The 21551-nt window shown below is 46.7% G+C and overlaps 1 long non-coding RNA gene across 1 annotated transcript; it reads left to right on the top strand.

The window, feature by feature from the left end:
* Nucleotides 1-4545: 4545 nt before the first annotated feature.
* Nucleotides 4546-20836, top strand: LOC120655199. The gene is made up of 2 exons (XR_005667368.1): nucleotides 4546-4718; nucleotides 20622-20836. It is a non-coding gene; the product is annotated as an uncharacterized LOC120655199 (long non-coding RNA).
* Nucleotides 20837-21551: the final 715 nt, after the last annotated feature.

Genomic DNA, 21551 nt, shown 5'->3' with positions numbered 1-21551 from the left:
ACTGTGTGCTGTATTGCTCAAGACTGAAGAGTTTGGAGCTGAGTCCAGCGTGCGTCTCCTCGAGTCTGTTTGCCGTGTACCGCGAGCGCCTCCCTTTTATATCTCAAAGGGGGCGCGTACATGGCCGTTGGGTCCCCGACAGGTGGGCCCAACGATGTAGTATAAAGTAACGAACTGTTCATACATTATGGCGTTACAGGCGGAGAAGATCTCGCCCTGGATTTCCTTGCCTGCTCCTTGAATCCCCCGTTCAGCATGACCAGGCGCTGTCTTGTCGAAACGGCGCCAGGCGTAGCTAGCGGCGTCGCCTGCCGCGTAGCTGAAGGGGCCGTGTAGCTTGCGGCGTAGGCGGCATGATGGAAAAGTGTCGTGCCGTCGTATCCAATTAATGCGGTAGACGGGCTCTGCGTGGGAGCGGCGCATGCGGCTCACTGTGTACCTTGGTAACATGCGGTCTACAGTGAGGCCTGACAAAGGCTGCCCCGCGTGCCGTGGCGGCAGAGCACGCCTCATCCACAATATTGAATGCGGTGGGTGGGCGAGTCTTCTAGTGGAGGACTCGCGCTCGCGCCTGCGCCACGGAACACGTGGCGGCTCTGGACCCCCCCGGCGGTAAGTTATATCCAAGCGCGAGGGAGGTCCGGACGGGTGCGGGAAGGTCCCGGACCCCTATGGGGGGTCTGAGATCTCGGTGGCTGGCTCGGAGCCTCCCTTCCTCAGGGACACGTGGCGTCTCCGGACCCTTCCCTAAGCTGGAAGCGGGTCCGGGGTCATTGGCCCGTTGAGGTAAGAGCCGGACCCGTGGGGCCCGGCTGCTCCGTCTCTTACCACGTAGTTATGGATAACAATATAAGCCTTAACTTGTTGCAGTAGAAGTGGGTACCCCCGCTACAGGGTACCGACAGCGTGATTAGGGGATGGTTACTGTAGCATCACTGTATCCAATCATCGATTAATTACCGTCATTAAATTTGTCGCGAAAAGTTATTTCATCCTAAAAAAATTTTACAAATAAATTTCATTTAGCCCTCCATACATGCGAATTTTTTTTAAAAAAACGTGTTCTAGAATGACTCGCGTAACCAAATAAAGCCAAGGCCAATAGGAAGCCACCAGTGATGTGAGAGTTGATGTTTTGACAGTGACGTGCCATTGAACAGTTCCGGTTTTCCATGGGCACATGAGAGCATCATCTCCAAGTGTGCGTGCTCTCAAATTCAGGCCCTGTTTAGATTTTTACCTATAAATCCCTCTTAAATAAAAAAACATCATATCAAATATTTTGATATATATATGGAATACTAAATGAAGTTTATTTATAAAATTTTTTATATGAATGGGCTGTAAATTACGAGACGAATCTAATAAGCATATTTAATCCATAATTTGCAACAGTGATGCTACAGTAACCATCCGCCAATTATGAATTAATCATGGATTAATTAGCATCATTAGATTCGTCTCGCGATTTACAACCCATCTGTGCAAAAAGTTTTATAAATAGACTTTATTTAGTACTTCAAATTAGCAAGATTTCATCGCAAAAAAATTTTGCGCTCTATCTAAACACGGCGTCAGTATATTTTCTAATGGTCTGCGCCTGAAAATAAATTGGCAGTCAGGATTTACGGACCGGCACCAGGATGACTTGGACTTTGACGATTTTCAGTCGGATTTTTGAGATCTTCTGCCCATACCATTCTGATAATTTGAACACCGTACCTACCATGTGGTACACGTGGAAGACGTACCGTTTTCTTTTGCCCAACGGGACTTAGGCTGTTGTAGCAGGGCGAAGCTGTATTGCTGGGAGTTTATAGGAAGCACTAGCCTGGGTGGCGGTTGGGGCCAAAGATCTTGCGGGTCTAATTTTACGAGATTCATTTTTATTTGCACCAACTAGTTGGGTGTACTCTTATGCTATATCAATGAAATAAGCACATTCACGTGCATGTTCGTTCAAAAAAAAAAATCACGAGAATGTATGTAGCAGTGCAAACTTATATCTTGGCCTCCATAGTTATCTATGTAAGCTCAGAGGGAGCAAGCTAAACAAAGCATTTGTTGGCAGGGCATTAGGCCTCCAATGTCAGTAAGTTGAGAAGAAATAAACACTACTACAAAAATAATTTATAGCAACACATCATTTTTTAGGAGCAGACTAAAATATCACTCATTTCTATAAAGGGAACGGGCTTACTGTAGCATTTGACCCGCTCATGGAAATGTTTTTTTAGGAGTGGGTGAGGGGATGACCCGTCCTACAAATCGGTTTTCGGGGTGGGTGAGGGGCCGGGTGACCCGTCCTTGAAAACGATGTTTTTAGCTGTGAGAAGTAGAGACGGGTATGACATCTGCTTATAAAAGTAAGTTTTTAACTGCCCCTAAATAATTTTCGTAGTAGTGAAACCAGTTTCAAGTGAGATCAAAGAGGGAAGAGAGCTAATCATTCCGGGCTCGGTGGGATCAAAGAGGAAAAGGAACTAATCATTCAGGGCTAGTCCCTTAGGCTGTCTGCACTCGTCGTCCTCTAAATCTATCCTCTAAAAAGAATATTCCTGTCTGGTCATTAAATTTTTTTTCTCTATACCCAGTTTCTTCACACCCGTTCATACTCTATTTACATCCTCTATATCAACTACCATCACACATGACCCACATGTCATACACTGTTTATTTTTTTTATCCCCACCCACCCTTCTCCCCTACACCCATGGCCCTCCCCCCTCCCTCTCTCCTCCCGTCTCCTCTCCCCGCTCCCTTCCCTCTCTCGATTGAAGGCCTAGATCCGGCGGCTGGGCCTCCTCGCCGACGGCGAGCCCCCGCGGTGCCCATGCTCCCTCGCGCGGCGTGCCCGTGCTCCCTTCCGTGGCGTGCGGCAGGGCGGTGCAGCGGCACGCGGAGGCCGAGCCGCGGCGGGGCAGCAGCAGTGCGCACGGCGGGGCTCGGGCGGCGGCGGAGCGCAGCGCGAGCGCTGCTGCTGCGGTGTGTGATGACGGCTTCTCTTGGTGAACAGGCGGAGGAAGGGAGGAGGAGGGCAGCGCAGCTGCAGAAGACGACGAGGAGGACCCCATCCTCCCCTCGGAGCTCGAGCGGCGAGGCGCTGCGGGGCGCAGGTGACCGGCGGCGAGCCTCGTGGGGGAGGCGAGGTGGAGGCGCAGGGTGGATGGAGCTCCGGCGGCACGACATGACCGCGGAGGTGGAGCGCGGGCGGGCGAGCGCGCGCGGCGCGGGCGGGCAGGCGGGCGCGGGGGGGGGGGGGGGCGCCCGCACGGGCGGCCTCCCCGCTCTATCCCTATTCGGCATCCTCCCCGCCGGCGAGCCGCAGCCTCGCCACCGTCGACTGCCTGCGGGGCCACAGCCTCGCCTGCGCGGCGGGCCGGCTCGATTCGGCTCGCGGCAGCATGGACGAGCTCCGTTGGCTGCTGCTGCTCCCTGCTCGAGCTCCGCTGCGGCCATCCCTCTCTCTCCCTCTTCCTGGTTCATGGCGGCAGCGGCCCCTTCTTTTCGAGCTCGTCCCACTGGCGCCGCCTCTCCTCTGGTCCCTCCCCTTTTCCCTCTCCAAGAGCCGGCGAGCCGTGGGGGTGGCGGAGGCACGGACGGGCCGCAGTGGAGGCAGAGGCGGCGGCGGGCCATGGCGGGGCGGAGGCGCAGCCTAGCTGCGGTGCGGCGCGGGGTGGTTCCGAGCATGGGCGGGAGGCTCGGGTAGTTGTGCCGCCGACGGATAGCGTTCTCCTTTTCCCCTGGGAATGGCGTACCTGCTCTCGTCTGCAAGGATACTGGACCCCGGTCCAGTACCCACTGCGGGTTTTTGCCGCCAAACCGGTACTGGAAGAGGCTTTAGCGTTCCTCTTCCAGTACCCGGTGTGGACAGTCTTAAGTTCCTACCGCAATGGTTCCTCGCCAAAAAAAAGAGTAAGTTTGGTACTGCACCTTTATAAGTTTCTATCGCAGTCGAAAAGGAGGAAACAAGTATTAGGCCTTCCAAGTTCGGTAAATTCAGAAGGAACAAACCAGGTCTCGGTGAGATCAAAGAGGAAGAAAATTTTTTCCCCTCCGTAAACAGGGCCCTTATGTTCCTACCGCAATGGTTCCTTAGGCGCAAAAAAAGGCTCCTACTGCAATCCTTTATTATTCATAAGCTTCTGTCGCCGTCCAATAGAAGGAAACGCCAACAAACTCTGCATGCTTCTGCATCCGGGATGGATACAATTCATACAACGCACGGCGAGCAAATGCCGTGTGCGCGTAAGCATAGCATGGCTGAGCTGCCGCAGGACGCCGGAGCAGCGACGATGACGGCACGCGACAAGGGGAGTGTAACAGCCCGCTCTCGTGGACTGTCTGCGAGTTATGGGCGGACAGTATGCCCCTGCTCGTCCAACTCATCTTTATCCCGAACAGAGCCTCCTCTCTTCTCTCTCCTTATCCATTTCTTCCCCAACCCGACCCCTCTCCTTTCCTAGGCGCCCTGGGGGAGCCCCCATAGCTCCTCCCCCATTTGGAGCCTCCACCCTTGCCGGACCTTCGCCGAAGGTCGCCGTCGCCGAGCTCCACCGCCTAGCCATCATCTTCTTCCCCCGGGATCGAAGTTTCCCCCAAGTGTCCTCAAGTTCTTCATCCTCTACTTCAAGAACAAGGTCAAGCCCGAGCTCAAGCTTCCCCAAGGCCGCTCTACTCCAGCTTGTGGCACCTCACCGGAGCCCTAGCCATCGCCGGTGAGCTCTCTTCCTTCCCGAATCATCCTTTCTTCTATAGGGTTTTATTTTGGATTTCTTCACCATTGTTGGTCCAGAGCTTCCAAATATCGATTCCTATCAAATCCATCCCTTGGAATAAGTCCTAGACACTCCTAGAAGCCTTTAGGAACAAACCCCGACCAAAGTCATGGCCGGACTTGTCGCCAGCGGCCTCGCCGGTGCATCCCTGAGTTCTTACGGACGGTCCGCTCGAACCCGGCGGGCGGTCCGCCACTTGCACATCGAAACCACCAGAAACATCGCAGATAGTTGTTTTCCAGTCTGTTGAATGGCGGACGGTCCGCCCTTCACCCGCAGATGGTCTGCAGTTCATTTCCAAATCCCACTCAGAAACGGTGTGTTTCTGGAACCCAATCTGCCTTTGTACGGCGGATGGTCCGCGGTACAGAACCAGACGGTCCGCGGTACATTTTTTTGACAATTACACATAAACAAACATTTTTTGGAACCCATCTCGAATTTCATCGGCGGACCGTCCGGGCCTCAAGTGCAGACTGTCCGTGGTTACTGTAGCACTGTGCAGTAACAGCCCAATCAGTTTTTCTGTTTTGATGCATTTGCATGTCTCATCTTGTATAATTCATATAAAATTGTATATGGCTCAGAATAATGTGAAATAAATTTTGTTAGGTTCATTATGATGTCAACAATCAATTAAAATTTTGTTTTACCCCAAGACAATTAAATTAATTATCTGAATAATAAATTTTTCATCTCATGTCATTTGCAACTCATTCATGGTATATTTATTTATCAAGTATCATTGCACTCGTGTAGAGACTGAAGCACCAACTCAAGTGGAGGTTGAGACCGAGCCGGAGTCTGTCATCGTCAACACTTCTTTGGTGAACCAAGGCAGGCACCTAAGCATCTTTTTACCCTATTTTGGATCAATTAAAATATATGAGTTGCTTGCTATTTTATGCATTACCTTCCTTGGTTTAGAATAAATGTTCGCTTAGCTACTATTTTATGCATTACCTTCCTTGGTTTAGAATAAATCCTTTTAGGTGAGTATGCTTAGTTCCAGTAGAAGTCGGGAGGTGGCAAGGTCACCACCACCTGCAAGTAATAGGTTGCTTGCTTAATTCTTAAAAGTTGAACCACTTGTAATATGATGCGGACTTGAGCATGAATGGTAGGGTCAAGTGAGATGGAGCTCACTTGGCTTAGTGTTTGCTTGGGTTGATTAAGGCCCGTGACCCCATCACATTGATACTTGAGCACTTATGCGTACGGACCACATACCAAATTATGGGAATGGCAAGCGAAGTACCATAAGTCACACTTTGCCTTGACCGGATTCGGTGCGGGTTGGTTGAGGTGTGATCGGCTGTTGTGCGGTGCATCTAACCATTTCGACCGTTCATTCATAGTCGAGTGTGGGTATGCGAAAGGTTGAGGGCATGATTCAACCCTTATCCTAGGCCAAGGGTATGGGCGTTGGGCTTGCACCTCGTGTGGGAAAAGTTGTACACCCCTGCAGGGTTTTTCATCTATTGCGATAGCCGGGCTCCATGGTTAAGGAGCAAGCTCTTGTACTTTGACTTCGGGTGTAGAGTTACCGACTGAAGTTCATGGAAGATTGGACTTGCTCACATGATGATCATCTTTACTTTATGCAATTTAATTGGTATATTGCTAATAGGATAGAAGTCTTTTGCTTATCATAACTTTATCAAATGCTTTCATGCAAAATTAATTACCGTGCCAATTTTCTTGCTACTAGCCAAATGCATCTTCCTTGAGAGTCGGGTTTTATACCCTTGTTGGATAAGCCCTGCGGAGAACCCTTTGTACTCACGGTGCTGCCATTAAGTTGATGCAGGTGAGCCTCAGCAGGAGCCAGTCTTTGGGTACTTCTACCCTGTGGACGGTGGAGCGGATGAGAGCTAAAGGCCGGTGGTTGAAGTAGAGCACTATCTCCATATAGTGTTCTCTTCTGGATTGTATCCGTAGAGACATAATTAAATATTTTTGCTGCAAAACTCTGAACTTGTAATGTAGTCGCTTGAATCTATTTATGTAAGAGACTTCTATGTATGGATATGCTTGTATGTGATGGTGTTCTCAAGTTGTGCTTAGTGAGGTGTGTCATCCTGGGCATGTTCAAGACGCATCTCAAGGACTACCGGGGTTATTCTCCTTTAATTGGGTGGATCAATGGATGATGACCCGATTAAATGGGTTTAACTTGGGTGGTTCCTCACAGCGTGGCATCAGAGCAGGTTTAGCATTCTATAAATGTTTTTCTCACTAAAACTTGTTGTGAGGTACATTAGACATATGTTGGGTTCACTAAAAATTAGTACTATTAAAATTTTAAATTTTCTAAGGATGGATAGAGCTTGTCTTGTCTTGTGGGCTGCATATAAGATGAATTAAATTATGGCGGTTCTTGTAGGTGGTGTCATGTCATCATATTTTATTCTTACATGCATGCATTTCAAGCATTATGTGTCTCTATATTCATCTATGTCAATTCTTGTTGTTTAATCTCCCTAGATGCCATCTATCTAAGATCTTTATCAACTTCCAATCCAACATCATCTTCTCACACAATTGTGGTTGATATTACATTATTGTGTAATTTTTGTACGACTATGTCCTATCAATTTTCTTTCCCACTTGTTGCTAATCTCATTTGTGGTTGGTGGTAGGATGGATGATCCTAATGCGCCAGTGGGGTTGGGCGCCGGTAATGAGCAGTTGCCTCAACCTCCTCCCTTGCACCCAGCTATTGTGGAGCTTCTTAGAAAGTCGGAGGATGGTCGCCAAACTCAAAATCAAATCCTGCAGACTCTAGTGCAAAACATGGCCAACCAAGGTGGCGGTGGTGGAAGTGGTAATCCACGCCGTGGCTATCCCGCTTTTCTTGCTACTGAACCTCCCATCTTTCAAGGGTCAAAGGAGCCATTGAATGCTGATTTTTGGCTTAGTGCCATTGAGGAAAAACTTGGACTATTTCCATGTGATGATCAAGAGAAAGTTGCTTTCGCGGCTCATCAACTCCGTGATGCAGCGGGAGTATGGTGGAAGAGTTACAAGGCTCAAATTGCTCAAGGTCAACAAATCACTTGGGATGAATTCTGCCGAGTTTTTAGAGCTCATCATATTCCTGCTAGTATTGTTGCTATCAAGAGGGAAGAATTTCTCAAATTGACTCAAGGGAATAGATCCGTGCAAGAGTATGCCAATGCCTTCAACTATCTTGCTCAATATGCTAAGGATGGTGTCTCCACTGATGAGAAGAAGTAGTACCAATTTATGAATGGATTATCCTTGAAGCTAAAGAGACATCTCTTTGCTCATGATTTTAATGATTTCAATCACATGGTAAACAAGGCAATTAAGTCCGAGCATGATATGAATGCACTTGAGGAAGACAACCGCAAGAGGGCTGCCCCATCTTCCTATGGTGGTAGTTCTCAACGTGCACGCACGGGCTCTTATCTCATGTTCATGATTGATCAAAAGACCAACAAAAGATTTGAGTGTGATTACAAACATCCTCCTGTTGATGTCAAGATAGACTCACACCCCGGACCCACTCTTGCTGAAATTATTGCATCTAGAGAGCAAGCTACAGCTCCTGGTGATGGTGATACAGCCCCACATGCTCCTACACATGCTCCTAGTGCACCACATGCCCCTACTCGCTCCTATTCTAGGCGTGGTGGCTCTAGATCTCAAAATTGGGAAAAGCCTCCCTCTCCAATTAGAAAGATGTTCAACATGATTTTTGGGATGTGCAAGTCCACAAATAATGTGGTGCACAAGGAGAGGGAAAGGAGGAAGAAAGACACTTTGAGGCTAAAGAAATTGCAAGAAGCCATGTTGCCCAATGATCCTCCCTCACCCATTGGCTCAGAAGGACAGCAAAGTGAGCCTGAAACTATGGAGCAAATGAATGCTAGCTATCAGCAAGAAGATTATTGGGGGCAGCTCTATGGTAGCGGCACCACGTCCTATGTTAACCCTACTGTTGTTGACCCCTCGACCGCTCCTTTCATGCCTCAGGCTCCTCAGTTTCCACCACCACCTCCATCTTAAGGGTTCGATGCTTTTGGTGCTTGGATGTTTGACCAACATGTTGGTGATGCCGGCCAAGGTTCGAGTGGGCAAGATGGAAGACAAGACGGCGAGGATGAAGATCAGTAGTAGAAGCCCTAGAAAGACTCCCCTCAGGCCCTTCTTGGTGATAGATGACAAAGGGGGAGAGATTATTAAAGATTAAAGCTTCTACTCAGATTACAGTGTTTCTGGTCAGGCAAACCCGGAGGTTCCGGGTTTCCAAATCCGGAAGTTCCGGATTTGGGTGTGGGATGCCACATGCCATGTAATAAATTCGTTTTAGCTCATGAGGACTTGAGAACAAATTGTATTGTGTGATATTGTGTGGTGAACCATGTTTAGATGCTTTAAACTAATATGTGATGCTTGTTAGTGTGATAAAAGGTGATGAAATGATGTTTTGTTGTTTTTAGGCCAGTTTTGCCTGGAAAATCCGGAAGTTCCGGATTTGGAACCCGGAGGTTCCGGGTTTGGGCTGACAGAACTGACCTGCTTCTTTTATCTTACTTTTGTGTGAGATATCTGTCATATGCATCACGTATTATTTGATCACACATTTGTTCTGCACTCCACGGATGCTAAGATTTAAGGGGAGCTCTTTGTTTTTCTTGTAAATATGTGCAAAAGGGCATTTGAGGCCAAATTGATTGAATTCCATTCAATGCATATTGTAAGGGAGAGCTACTACTAAATCTGAAAATTCAAAACTTCAATTGATTATATCTTTTTGTAAGCTTTAATCGGTGTTGTCATCAATCACCAAAAAGGGGGAGATTAAAAGAACATCTAGGCCCCTAGTGGGTTTTGGAGTATTGATTGACAACACGATTAAAGGACTAACTTATTTGCATGAGATCATGAGTAGGTATTTAATTAAGTAATGGGTACTCAATGAGATGGCTCATGTGTTGCAAGCAAGTGTGTTTATCCCATTGGTAAAATGTGTATGTGACAAGCAAAACAAGAAAAGAAAAATAGAGCAAGGTATTCATGGTTGATATAAAAGCTCTAATATGAGAAGGTTTGTTTCAGTTTAAAATGGGATTTAAAGTGACAAGTAAAGGTTTTGTGAATGAGATGTGATATGCTTATGCATAATCTCAAATATGGAAGATCTTGTCACATGTAATAAATGGTTATTAACTAAAGAAGCAAGCAAGACAAAAGAGAATGAGACATGAGTTGATGCATATATGATGTCTAAAATTGGAAATCTTGCATATAAGATTGAATTGAGAATTCAAACTGACAATGAAGATTTCATGCATGACACAAATCAATATGAGTTCAAGATGGACGGCTAGGATAAAGGTAGATGATCGAGAGGCGTGTTTCAAGAGGCTACGCAAGCGACGGCTTGGGGGGGAGCAAAGAAACCGATACGAGTCAAAGGCCAGAGATCCTAGAGTCATGGAGAGCTCTATGTTGAAGAGTGTCATTATTCAAGTAAAGAAAGTGACTTGTGAATCAAGTTGGATTTCACTCCTATGCAAATCAAAGATTCAAAGTCACTAGCTCAAAGCGGGTATGCTCAAAGAATGAAGATGTTGATGCCCACAAAGTACTGAAGAAATTACGGCATGATCAAAATGGATTTCATTGTAAGTTAAATGTGATACAAGCCTACATGAAGCTATATGTGATGTAAGGATGAAGAGTTGGAATTCGGGAATGGGTTTCTAGGTACTAAGCTTGGAGAAGGGCAATTGTGGTTGTGCCGAGAAACCAATGCTAGGGTGACGAAACGTTCCTTGGGTTCCACTTGAAGAATCTTTGTCATGTGTGGTATTCATGTTGGCAAGTATCAATCTTTCTAGAATCTTGTTGTGAAGACGGTGACTTGAACTAGAAGTGGATTTCATTCAAGAATAAAGGTTCAAGGTCACTAGCTCAAGGAAGATGTGCTCAAAGAAAAGAAGCCAAGTTGGATGCACACCTCAGATTGTGATTGATCAACACACGGCATAGGATGAAAAAGAGAAGCTCAAGAAGTTGAAATGTAATTTATCTTTGATCTTGAGTTTAGGTATGCCATACTATCAAGAGGGATGCATTACAATGGCCTTTGGTTTAGTCTCAGTGCTCAAGTAACCCATGTGAGTTGAGAGAGACACAAAAGCCTCACGTACACATTTTAACATTGCTGCCAGGGCAAATCCGGAAGTTCTGGATTTGGAATCTGGAAGTTCCGAATTTGGCACACGTGGTACTGACGGCTAGTTGGTTTGAAAACCCGGAGGTTCCGGGTTGTAGAATCTGGAAGTTCCGTGTTCTAACTGTCACATAACGGCTAATTTTGTTGGGACCGGCTATTTATACCCCTTAGCCCCCTCCTTGGTGGGCTGCTGTTCAAGGCTCTATTATGTTGATTGCTGGTCGTCCCAAGAAGCTTGGTAGCCATAGTTGAGCTCTTCCCACCTCTCTTTGTGAGATTGTGTGTTTAGTATATATCCTTGAGTTGGGTTGAGAGAGTGAATGTTTGAGAGCACTAGAGAGCACAACAAACCTTGAGCACTTGAGATTAGCCGTGATTTGTGTGATTCGCATTTGTTACTCTTGGAGGTGAAGCCTCCTAGACGGCTAGGCGTCGCCGGCTAGCTCCCAAGGATTGTGATGAGCAGCGGCAAGTTTGTTGCAGCACCGATCTTGTGTCACAAGGGCGCATGGTCATATAGTGGAAGGAGGAAATAGCTTGACCTTGGGGTCGATATAAGCTTCCTCAACGGAGACTAGAATTCACACGTGGGTGCACGGGGTGAATCTGAACTTCGGTAAAACAAATCCTTGTGTTCATTGCATTTACATTTGTTTTGTGGATTTGAGGAGCTCTCCATTAGACACTTGTGTCTTGGAGATAGTGTTGTTTCGTATGTGCAGGATCTGCGTGAACCTGCTCAAGGAACTTCTTTGAGCAGACTCTATAATTGGGGTTTGAATTTACATTCATTTATGAGTACTACTCTTATTGTGTTCACTCTGTTCTGAGTGAACTCGGAAGTTCCGGATTGACAAACCCGGAAGTTCCGAGTTCACCTACTGTCCAGCCCAAATCCGGAAGTTCCGTATTTGAAACCCGGAAGTTTCCGGTTTGGCAGACAGATAATTTTATCCGCTGCATTTGAGTGAAAATTTGTAGGTGCGCCTATTCACCCCCCTCTAGGCGACATCACGGCCCTTTCATATAGAATGTCTTCGTATGAATTGGTGGAATTGAAGAAGCAATTGGATATATTACTTAAGAAAGATTTCATTCGCCTAAGCACCTCACCATAGGGATGCCCGGCCTTATTTGTTGAGAAGAAGGATAAGACCTTACGTATGGTGGTGGATTATCGACCTTTGAATGCAGTGACAGTGAAGAATAAATATCCTTGTCACAGGACAGTCCAAATAATACCGATCAAGTGCACTAAATAACCATTAAACTTACTCCTCCGATACTGCACTTTACCAGTACTCTCAGACTGCCTGCTTTAACCAGGATCGATTGCACAGGAACTCTCGCCAAAAGACGAGCACAAGGGATTACAAGCAACAAAAGTTTTCAAACTTAACTTACAACCAGAGTTAAACAAAAGTAGCCAAATTAATTTACAATAATTTTACAAGCCAGAGTTACCTTTCTTAAACAGAGTTCACACGCAGCGGAAAAAAAAAATACAAAAAGTTTGAAACAAGCTTCAAAATAACGCACGGTAAACAACGTCAATGACCAAAAGATGAACTTCACACCTTGCCCACTGATGTGAGGCTCACCTGCCTTCACTTCACGGAGAAGACGGAACCCACTCGACCGTCCAACCTGGAGGAAGAGGCTGACCACTCCAGGACGCACTAATTTCCTTGAAGACTTCCGGAATACCACCTGCTCAGAAGGGTTACAACCAAATCCTGAGTATGCTAATACTCAGCAAGGCTTACCCGACTCTGGGTATACTTAGCCCATTACCTAGACATGCAAGGCTTTTTGGTTCTGGAGTTCTTTTGCTGAAAAGCTGCTAGAAGTGAATCCTTACTTTCAATAATTTAGCTCCATTTAGTATACCAAGTATTACTAAGTTCGCCTATTCATCTAAGACACACATGGTGGAACAGATTATCTTTTAGTAACTTCCAGACCAGTCTTTTCCAATCCGTTTTCATTCCACTTTCTTACTACGATGTGACAAAGAGATCAAGGCTCTCATAACCGCGAGTCACGGCGAATCGATCCGATTTAACCTTGCAAGGTGGACCTAACTCACACGACACATGTAAGCCCTGTCGGGCCACGCGCGTCAACTGTTTCCACATTACCACGGCATCTGAACTACGCCTGCTAAAACCCAGGTGATGGGCCCCTCGCAGTGAACTCCCGGAGAACCCGGAGGCGGCATCCTATCCAACACCCGCCAACTCCCACGCCCAGCGTAGCATGGCGGAATTCAAATCACCGCTGTAATGTGGTACACAGCTTACCGGTTTCGACTACCTCCTACTTCCGGTATGTGGTTAGTACTGTTCAATCCTCGATCAGCACTGCCAACAACGGAACGGTCCTCAATCGACACAGGCGGAGGTCCACTTTCCAAACATTCCATATCCATAATCCAATTCCTCTCCGCCCGGTCTCCATTTTTCTTTCCTCACAGATTCATTCTCAAACCACTTTTCCATAAGTAACCAGGACCTATAGCTCGCGAGTGACAGGAATCACTCGACTTCTACCGAGCCCTAATTAAGCATTGCAATACTAACGACCTGCACACTAGTGGAGTAACTGAGGAAACCTAGGGATCATGCATCTACGGTTCCAATCAACTCCTAGAACGTAAATGTACAATAATTATATAAATAAACATTGAATACTGAAGTTAAGGGTTATGCTCCGGGGCTTGCCTTGCAGGTCAGCGGGGTTAGCGATTTCTTCAGGAGCGTGCTCGACTGCGTCTTCCTGCTGCTCTCCCGCCTGCGGCTCCTGGATTGGCTCGGCGATCGGCTCGTAGGCAGCTTCGTTCGTGGCGTCTACACGAATAAAGATATGCCATGCAACAATTAGAACACAGTGCAATGCATGAGTGTTTATGATGCGAAACCAAAGCTCAAACATTTAGCCTGAAGTGTTTTCTTCTAAAACACGACTACTAGACTTGCCTAGAGCAGCATGAATTAAAACAGAGGCTTGCCTTGCTAGGGTTACACATACATGAAACAATAGTTAACAACCATAATTAAAAGAAGGGTGCTGCTAGAAGCCAAATAAAAGCAAAGATTTGAATTACAGGGTGATCTAGCAATAAAAATTTATCCAAAACAACATGATTTTGATAAAGCATGCCATACAAATTTTTCCCAACCTTTACGGCTAAACGGAAGTACTTAATTAACCCTAGCAAGGAAACGAAACCTAAATAGATCTACACAAAAGTGCACAACACCAGCACCTGAAATTTTTACAGTGGATTACACATGCAAAGAGTAGGTTACCACAAAATTTTTAGGATTTTTAGACAAACAGAACAACCGATACAAAATAATCTAGCTTAAACGCAAACCCTAAATTTAGCAGGGGCAAAAGTGACAATTCCCTTGCAAGAGTATTTTTATATTGAAGATCTTGATTTTAGAAACCTAACAAAATTTGGTTTGCATTTTTAGGATTTTCCTGTGATTTATTATGCCTTTATGAAATAACAGCCAAAATACACAATAAAGAAACACCAAAACTACCCTTAATCCCCCCCCCTCTCTCACACTGAACCGCGGGCCCCACTTGGCGGTGGCACAGAGGGGAAAGAAAAGGGAAAAGCTCCCCTGCTCTGCTCCGGCCGCGCACCGGCGGCGTGCTTGGCGCGCGTTCGGCGGCCGGGGAGGGGCCGGGTGGCCAGCCCGGGCGGCGCGGGCGGGCCACGCGCAGGGGCCAGCGCAGCTGCGGCCCGCGCAGGCACGAGGCGGAGTAGGGCAATGGCGGCGCGCAAAGGCAGGGGCGGCGGCTTGCGGCGGCGCGCGGTGGCGGCGCTGTTCCGGCCGTGGCGGGGCAGGAGGGCCGCGGGATGGGGCGGCGCGACGGCAAGGGAGGCTCGGAGGCCTCGGGGCGCGCGGCGGTGGCGAGCAGGCTCGCGTGAGGGCGGCGCGCGGCGTGCGCCGGTGGCGCAGCAGGGCTTCCGCGGCGGCGCGACGGCGCTCCGGCTCCGGCGGTGCGGGATTCAAGCGGGGATGGGGTTGGGAAGAGAGAGGAGAGCGCGGAGAAGCTCACCGGCGACTCGATTTGAGCGGAAGGAGGCCGGAGAGGGGAGTTCGACGGCGAGGGCGAAGTTCGGCGGGCTCGGTGATGGCGGCCGGGGTTCCGGAGGTCGATTCGGCCGGGGAACGGCGAAATCAAACTTGTGGATGGATGGAGAAGGTGGAGGGCGAGGTTACTCAGCTTGGGGCGCGAGGAAATCGAGCGGAGCGGCGAGGAACGGCCGGGGCGGTCGCCGGCGGCGGCTCAGGTCAGTGCTCGGCTCAGCTCGACCCACGCGCGAGGAAGGAGAAAGAAAGGGGAAAACGGACACGGCTTTGGGAGAGAGGATAAGGACGGGCACGCGAGCGCGGCGGGCGAGGTTCGCCGACGTCCGACGCGTGGCGACGCCAACGTCGATGGCCGACGGTGAACTGAGCAAAAACAGAGGAGTCACCGTTGACCGAGATTGAGTGGTTTTCAGCTAACTTTGACCATCCAAAACTCCAAATTTTACATTGGAATGTGAAATTTGGCCAAAATAGAAGTTGTAGAGAATGATAAGAGCTACAACTTTTGTTTTGGGCGAAAGTTGATTTGAAGCTCGGATCAGTGACAAAAACGAGATCGAACATCGCTAAGCAGATGTTTACTATGCGAACGCGATTAGCGCTAATGACGCAGTTGGAACACGATTAGCGATTAAACACGTGGTTAGCGAGTACGATTAACACAGGGTGTTACAATCCTCTTCCTAGAATTGATATCCTTTTTTATCAATTAGTTGGAGCTAAATTCTTTTCTAAGATTGATCTTCGCTTGGGTTATCATCAAATCAAAATTCGTGAAGAAGATATTCCAAAGACTGCCTTCTCTACTAGATATGGACTTTATGAATATACTATTATGTCTTTTGGATTGATGAATGCCCCAGCTTACTTTATGTATCTAATGAATTCTATCTTCTTTAAGGAACTTGATGTCTTTGTGATCATTTTCATTGATGATATTCTTATTTTCTCTAAAACTGAGGAAGAGCATGCTGAGCATCTCCGCATCATTCTTCAAAGACTTTGTGATCATTGCCTCTATGCTAAGTTTAGTAAGGCGAATTCTGGCTCAAAAAAAATATCTTTTCTTGGACATGTTTTATCTGAGAATGGTATTGAGGTTGATCCTAGCAAAGTGGAAGATGTGCTCAATTGGGCGCAACCTCAAAATGTCAAGGAGGTGAGAGGTTTTCTTGGACTTGCTGGTTATTATCGTAGGTTTATTGAAAATTTCTTCAAGATTTCCAAGCCCCTGACTGAATTACTGAAGAAGGATGTTCCCTTCAAGTGGACCGATGCATGTGAAAGAGCTTTCCAAACTCTTAAGACCAAGCTTACAACTGCTTCTGTTCTTGCTCAACCGGATATTACGAAGAATTTTGATGTTTGTTGTGATGAATCAAGAATTGGACTTGGGTGTGTCCTTTTGCAAGAAGACCGAGTTATTGCCTATGCATCCCAACAATTGAGGCGCCATGAAGAAAATTATCCTACCCATGATTTTGAGCTTGCCGCTGTTGTGCATGCTTTCAAAATTTGGCGTCACTATCTCCTTGGAAAGACTTGTAATATAAATACTGATCATAAAAGCCTCAAATACATCTTCACTCAAGCAGAGCTCAATATGAGGCAAAAAAGATGGCTCGAGCTAATCAAGGATTACAAATTATAAGTTCATTACCATCCTGGCAAGGCTAATGTGGTCGCCGATGCCTTAAGCCGCAAGGCACAATGCCATTGCTTTCGTGCCCATCTCGGAGTTAACACCCTTTGTGAAGATTTTCGAAAGCTCAATCTTTCTATGGTTGAGCATGGCTCGCTTGCTTCTCTGGTTGTCACCTCTGATCTTATAAAGGAAATTAAAGAAGCTCAAGGGAAAGATCCAGGCATGATCAAGATAAGGGCTAGGATGTTAGAGGACAAGATGAAGTGTTTCAAGCTTGATGATGAAGGAATCTTATGGTTTGGAAAACGACTTGTGGTTCCCAAAAATCTTGAGCTTAGAAAGAAAATTCTTGATGAAGCTCATGAATCTCAATTCTCCATCTATCCTGGAAGCAACAAAATGTATCAAGATTTGATGAAGAATTTTTGGTGGACTCGCATGAAAAGGGAAGTGGCTCGCTATGTGACCAAATGTGATGTTTGCCAAAGAGTGAAGGTCGAACATCTCAAACCAGTTGGAACTCTTCAACCCCTCCCTATACCCTCTTGGAAGTGGGAAGATATCTCTATGGATTTCATCACTGGCTTGCCTCGTACTTCTCATGGTTATAACTCCATTTGGGTTATTGTTGATTGACTCACAAAATCTGCTCATTTTCTTCCGGTTAAGGCCAACTATGCAGTGAAAAAATATGCAGAGTTATATCTCACCAAAATTGTATGTCTTCATAGAGTTCCAAAATCCATTGTCTCCGATAGAGGTCCTCAATTCACTGCTCAATTTTGGAAAAGTCTTCATGATGCAATGGGCACGAATCTCTCTTTTGGCACTGCTTATCATCCTCAAACTGGTGGGCAAACCGAAAGGGTCAATCAAATTCTTGAAGATATGTTGAGAGCTTGTGTCATTATTTATGGGAAGGATTGGGAAACTTATTTGACTTTTGCTGAGTTTTCCTATAATAATAGCTATCAAGCAAGTATTCGGATGTCACCTATCGAAGGAGACGCCCTTTGGAATTTCAAGTTGGTGATCATGTTTATCTCAAAGTTAGTCCATTTAAGGGCACTCAAAGATTTCAAGAAAAGGGCAAGCTTGCTCCTCGCTATATTGGTCTATTTCAGATCCTCGCAAAGCGTGGGGCAATGGCTTATCAACTGGAGCTCCTCCATCTTTATCATCCATCCATGATGTGTTTCATGTGTCTCAATTAAAAAAGTACCTTCGGATTCCAATTGAAATGGCTAATATTGAAGAATTGGATATCCAACCCAATCTCTCTTACAAGGAGCATCCTATTACAATTCTCGACTGGGACGAGAGGAAAATTAGAAATAAAGTCATCAAATTTGTGAAGGTTCAATGGAGTCACCTCTCCAAGCGTGAAGCCACTTGGGAGTTAGAAGATCGGCTTAAAAATTCCTATCCAAATCTTTTTGTGGGTAAATGAATTTCTTTAAGGTTCTATGTTCTAATTGCTCATGTATTATCCTTTCTGCTGGAAAAATGCGTCATCCCAAACCTAGCCAAAATCTCGGGATGAGATTTTCCCAAGGGGGGAGAATCTGTAACAGCCCGCTCTCGCGGACTGTCCGCGAGTTATGGGCGGTCAGTCTGCCCCTGCTCGTCCAACTCATCTTTATCCCGAACAGAGCCTCCTCTCTTCTCTCTCCTTATCCATTTCTTCCCCAACCCGACCCCTCTCCTTTCCTAGGCGCCCTGGGGGAGCCCCCATAGCTCCTCCCCCATTTGGAGCCTCCACCCTTGCCGGACCTTCGCCGAAGGTCGCCGTCGCCGAGCTCCACCGCCTAGCCATCATCTTCTTCCCCCGGGATCGAAGTTTCCCCCAAGTGTCCTCAAGTTCTTCATCCTCTACTTCAAGAACAAGGTCAAGCCCGAGCTCAAGCTTCCCCAAGGCCGCTTTACTCCAGCTTGTGGCACCTCACCGGAGCCCTAGCCATCTCCGGTGAGCTCTCTTCCTTCCCGAATCATCCTCCCTTCTCTAGGGTTTGAGTTCTAGGGTTTTATTTTGGATTTCTTCATCATTGTTGGTCTAGAGCTTCCAAATATCGATTCCTATCAAATCCATCCCTTGGAATGAGTCCTAGACACTCCTAGAAGCCTTTAGGAACAAACCCCGACCAAAGTCGTGGCCGGACTTGTCGCCAGCGGCCTCGCCGGTGCATCCCTGGGTTCTTGCGGACGGTCCGCTCGAACCCGGCGGACGGTCCGCCACTTGCACATCGAAACCACCAGAAACATCGCAGAAAGTTGTTTTCCAGTCCGTTGAACGCCGGACGGTCTGCCCTTCACCCGCAGACGGTCCGTAGTTCATTTCCAGATTCCACTCAGAAACAGTGTGTTTCTGGAACTCAATCTGCCTTTGTACGGTGGACGGTCCACCGTATAGTACCGGACGGTCTGCAGTATATTTTTTGACAATTACACAGAACCAAACCTTTTCTGGAACCCGTCTCGAATTTCATCGGCGGACCGTCCAGGCCTCAAGTGCGGACTGTCCGTGGTTACTGTAACACTATGCAGTAACAGCCCAATCAGCTTTTCTGTTTTGATGCATTTGCATGTCTCATCTTGTATAATTTATATAAAATTGTATATGGCTCAGAATAATGTGAAATAAATTTTGTTAGCTTCATTATGATGTCAAGAATCAATTAAAATTTTTTTTACCCCAAGACAGTTAAATTAATTATCTGAATAATTAATTTGTCATCTCATGTCATTTGCAACTCATTCATGGCATATTTATTTATCAAGTACCATTGCACTCGTGTAGAGACCGAAGCGTCAACTCAAGTGGAGGTTGAGACCGAGCCGGAGTCCATCATCGACAACACTTCTTTGGTGAACCAAGGCAGGCACCTAAACATCTTTTTACCCTGTTTTGGATCAATTAAAATATATGCGTCTTTATTGTGCATAAGTCTACAGTATAAATGTTCGCTTAACTCCTATTTTATGCATTAGCTTCCTTGGTTTAGAATAAATCCTTTTAGGTTAGTATGCTTGTGTAGGCGCCCCGATTTAATTGCTTATTCATGCTTAGTTCCGGTAGAAGTCGGGAGGTGGCAAGGTCACCACCACCCGCAAGTAATAGATTGCTTGCTTAATTCTTAAAAGTTGAACCACTTGTAATATGATGCGGACTTGAGCATGAATGGTAGTGTCAAGTGAGATGGAGCTCACTTGGCTTAGTGTTTGCTTGGGTTGATTAAGGGCCGTGACCCCATCGCTTTGATACTTGAGCACTTATGTGTACGGACCACATACCAAATTATGGGAATGGCAAGCCAAGTACCATAAGTCACACTTTGCCTTGACCGGATTCGGTGCGGGTTGGTTGAGGTGTGATCGGCCGTTGTGCGGTGCATCTAACCATTCCGACCGTTCGTTCATAGTCGAGTGTGGGTATGCGAAAGGTTGAGGGCATGATTCAACCCTTATCCTAGGCCAAGGGTATGGGCGTTAGGCTTGCGCCTCGTGTGGGAAAAGCTGTACACCCCTGCAGGGTTTTTCATCTATTGCGATAGCCGGGCTCTATGGTTAAGGAGCAAGCTCTTGTACTTTGACTTCGGGTGTAGAGTTACCGACTGAAGTTCATGAAAGATTGGACTTGCTCACATGATGATCATCTTTACTTTATGCAATTTGATTGGTGTATTGCTAATAGGATAGAAGTCTTTTGCTTATCATAACTTTATCAAATGCTTCCATGCAAAATTAATTACCTTGCCAATTTTCTTGCTACTAGCCAAATGCATCCTCCTTGATAGTCGGATTTTATACCCTTTGTTGGATAAGCCCTGCGGAGTACCCTTTGTACTGATGGTGCTGTCGTTAAGTTGATACAGGTGAGCCTTAGCAGGAGCCCGTCTTTGGGTACTTCTACCCCGTGGACGGTGGAGCGGATGAGAGCTGAAGGCCGGTGGTTGAAGTAGAGCACTATCTCCATATAGTGTTCTCTTCTGGGTTGTATCCGTAGAGACATAATTAAATATTTTCGCTGCAAAACTCTGAACTTGTAATGTAGTCGTTTGAATCTATTTATGTAAGAGACTTCTATGTATGGATATGCTTGTATGTGATGGTGTTCTCAAGTTGTGCTTAGTGAGGTGTGTCATCCTCGACATATTCAAGACACATCTCAAAAACTACCGGAGTTATTCTCTTTTAATTAGATGGATCAATGGATGATGACCCGATTAAATGGGTTCAGCCACGAGCCTTGCGCTCCTCAAGCTGCCCGTGTCATCAGATTCTGGGTTGCCGTTGCCGTTGCCGTTGCCGAGTGGCCGGGCCGTGTCAATCATGGACTACGAGAGTGAGGGTCATGAGTGTAGGTGTGAGCTGAGTGTGACTCGGGATCATGGCCGGGCCGCCCCTCCCCGTCCTTTTGGGTTTTAACTAGCTCGTCTGGCGCGTCTATCTGCTGTTAGCGTTTTGTCTTGTCGTGGAAATGGGGGTGGCTGCTTGTGCTTGTAATCTTCTTGCCTCCTCATTTTCCTCGCACCTCATCATAAGCTTGTTCTTTTGATAACACTTTCCTCGGTGTTTGTTCATTCGACGCAGATCCAACTTCCTAATCCACACGGCAAATTTGTACAATTCACACGAAAACGATTTCCGCGTTAAATAATTTGACTTGATGTTTTTCTTTTGCGTTGTCTACTGCACCTTTGCTACCAACAGTCATAGATCTAAGTTAACCTAAAATGTCAGTCCAAAACCAGACTCCCCCTATTTTTAAGTTGGTTCAAACCCCCATCCCCCACCCCACCACC

Source organism: Panicum virgatum, chromosome 1N (genome assembly GCF_016808335.1).
Source record: "Panicum virgatum strain AP13 chromosome 1N, P.virgatum_v5, whole genome shotgun sequence".
Taxonomy (NCBI): Eukaryota; Viridiplantae; Streptophyta; class Magnoliopsida; order Poales; family Poaceae; genus Panicum; species Panicum virgatum.
This window is presented reverse-complemented; position numbering and strand designations above follow the sequence as displayed.